The following is a 3,539-nucleotide window of genomic DNA, read 5'->3' as shown; positions in this document are numbered from 1 at the left end:
CAAGAATATTTGGAAGTCCAACAGATTATGTTATCCTGCCCGTTCTGCTGAGCTCAAGTGGCAGAGCTCTAGAATCCTCATTAAATGTCGTTTTGTTGCCACTGAATGTGAAGTAGTTTTCAACTGCTTCCTGTTGCACCAGCTTGCTATGTGTCTTAAATTAACCCTTCACCTACCTCACCCTTTTAAATTGTTCACATTGTTTTGCCATGCAAAGTACAGGCAACTTGATTATCTGCACACGGATCCAACGGGAAACCATTGTAACGGGATTTTAAATTTCGGCCGGGAAGGCATTGGGCCGGTGCGTTCAGAGTCCTTTCGGCTCGGGAAGGCATCAGGTTTTAACTGTATAATGTCAATCGCTCTAACGGAGAAATCGTTTATCCGGCGTAGCCCAATCCCCGAGGGACTCAGATAACCGAGAGTCGCCTGTACTTTCTTTTCCCAATTCTGTTTTTTTTTGTCCAGTTGGGCTTTTGTGCTGAGGGGGATGATGGATTCCAATGCTGACGATTGAACAGGGATGGCAGGACTGACATATGAGGAGGGACTGGATCGACTGGGCCTGCATTCATTGGAGTTTAGAAGGATGAGAGGGGATCTCATAGAAACATATAAAATTCTGACAGGACTGGACAGGTTAGTTGCAGGAAGAATGTTCCCGATATTGGGGAAGTCCAGAACCAGGGGATACAGTCTAAGGATAAGGGGTAGGCCATTTAGGACTGAGATGAGGAGAAACTTCTTCACTCAGAGGGTTGTTAACCTGTGGAATTCTCTACCACAGAGAGTTGTTGATGCCAGTTCATTGGATATATTCAAGAGGGAGTTAGATTTGGCCCTTATGGCTAAAGGGATCAAGGGGTATGGAGAGAAAGCAGGAAAGGGGTACTGAGGGAATGATCAGCCATGATCGTATAGAATGGCGGTGCAGGCTCGAAGGGCCGAATGGCCCTATTTTCTATGTTTCTAAGTTTTCCACTCTTTTGCAACCACTATTGGCATCAAGGGCTCCTGGATGAAGATTAGCATGTACCAGATACAGGTCAAAGATTGTGTCCGAACATGAGTTGTCAAGTTTTCCATTCCATGCATCAGCCATCTATCTGAACAAACTGTTGTACAACATTTTCTGCAGTGTGATTTATGGAAAACTAAAGGTGCGTAAGTGTCCTGTGTGATCTGTCTTTACTCGGTGGCCATCGAGATTCTTAATACTACCAGATGGAGACTGAAAATCTTCCTGTTTTTGGTGTGGTTGGGAGAAGGGTAGTATTATAGAGTAAGCTCATGGTCCTTCATTTTTGTTCCTTGGAGGAATTTGTTTAAATAAGGAGACACTTTGACAATTAACGTCTTTAAATTTCCCAAGGGACCAAAACGTTGCAGATAGGTGTTTGGTATTTTTTTGCGACGAGTTCCTCGATGATGATGCATTAAAGGGATCACATGGTCCTTGTCTAAAGACTCTTAAAGATGGTAAGCATCCCTCTGATTTACCCAGTGATGCATATTACCTTGCCCACAGTAAGAGGGGCATAATTGAATGAAGAGTTACAGTTTGAAAATATTATCTTAAGAAAACGATGTTCCACAATCCTTATCTGAAACAAAAATGAGGGATGATTATAGTACTGGCCAAATTTTAAAGTTGTAGTTTGGTTTCACCTGCACATTGAAAGTAATATCTAACATCTGGTAATTGATCCATCTCTATGTAATATCTTCCAAAGAGTATTACTTTGCACTTCACTTCTTTCCTTACACATCTCACTTTAATGATCCTGAGGAAACTGCAACGGTGTAAGGTGTGAATCAAGAATTGAGCTCCTCTCTTGTACTCCCGATCCTTTCGACAATTAATCCTACTTCAGGAACATATGGTTCCACTACCTGCTGCCTGCAATAGTTACTTTTTACTTCAGAAGAAGAATCTTCATCCAGGTCCCACTCACCAGTCAGTCTTGTGGACCAAACAAGGCCATGCTTCTATGCACCTCTACATAAATAACAGCAAGAAATAGCCTGTCGTTTTACCAGATTTACATGACCAAACCCTCTTCATAAATATCCCAGCACATCCTCATCAGAGGGAGAGGCAGGCAGACAGCAGTGGTAAGATCTTTCTACTCCACCCACCCTAGGGTAACTCCTGAGTTTCCTACCTGCGATGTATTTGCTTCATGGGTTCTTTGCTTAAGAATTCACAGCAATACCTTGCTATTAAGAACTAGTTGATCTATTAGCAAAGGTTTAACAATTACACTACACATTACCAGTTCATCCACCAGGCTTACAACCACCTGCCTCATCGTGGATCCCCCGGACCTAACTGGCTGGGGTTTTATTGAGTCTTGTGAACATCACGTGACTGACTAAGACATTCCCAACTCAACAGCTCTACAAACCTGTCGGCAAAGTCGCAAGTGCATACATTACACCACCCTCACTCCTCAGGCAACAGTCAACAAAAGAGACGGAAGTGGCTATTGTTAAAGTGACAGTAGCAGCCTTTCACATGTTCCTGTGTCACGTGGGAACTCCAGGATGCTTCGTGTGTCCTGGATAACCATGTGTTCAGGAAGCGCCTTCAGTTGATCAAACTCGAGCTCAAGGTTTCTGAGCTTGAGGAGCGGCTGGAGTCACTGCAGGGCATAAGGGAGGCTGAGGTATTCTTAGAGTGGTCACCCCGCAGCTACAGAGGGTTCAGGAGAATAATAAGTGGGCGGCCATCCAGCAGGGTAGGAAGAGGCAGGCCATGCAGAAATCCTCTGGGAGTGTGGCGCTCTCAAACTGAATACCAGTATGGGTGGTGCTACCTTGGGGGAGTGCAGATACAGCACAGCCTTGGCACTGTGGGCCAAATGGCTGCACAGGATAGCACAGCAAAGTGCAGAAATGTCATGGTCATAGGGGTTCCGATAGTCAGGGGATAAACGGGCATTTCTGCAATCGCCAATGTGGCTCCTGCATGGCGAGTTGCCTCCCTGGTTCTAGGGTAAAGAACATCATTGTGAGGATGCGTAACATTTTGAGGGGGGAAGGGGAGCAGACAGAAATTGTGGTCCTTGTGGGAACCAATGATATAGGAAGGAAAAGGGTTGAGGTCCTACAGACAGTTTTAGGAGTGAGGGAGGAAGTTAAAAGGTAGAACCTCAAAGGTAATAATCTGTGGATTACTCCCAATGCCACGCACCAATGAGTATAGGAATAGTAAGTGTTATGTATGCATGCCAATGATGTAATGATGTATTGTAACACTAGACCTGAATGTACCTTCACCCTGTATATACCTTACCTGTACACCAGAGGGTGCTGCTGCTGGAGACCTAAGGGTCACCTGCACACTGCAGGTAACCCAGTATAAAGGACTACGGTCTGTACAGTTCAAGTGCCATACCCCTGCCTCATGGAGTTATTAACAGAGTGCCTACATACACAATAGTAAGACAAAACAATTTAACGTGTGGCTGGAGAAATGGTGCAGGAGAGAGGGCTTCAAATTCCTGATGCAGTGGGGCCAGTTCTGGGGCAGG

This window comes from Pristiophorus japonicus, chromosome 20 (assembly GCF_044704955.1).
Source record: "Pristiophorus japonicus isolate sPriJap1 chromosome 20, sPriJap1.hap1, whole genome shotgun sequence".
In the NCBI taxonomy this organism is placed as follows: Eukaryota; Metazoa; Chordata; class Chondrichthyes; family Pristiophoridae; genus Pristiophorus; species Pristiophorus japonicus.
The sequence above is the reverse complement of the archived record's forward strand: the minus strand, read 5'-3'. Positions refer to the sequence as shown.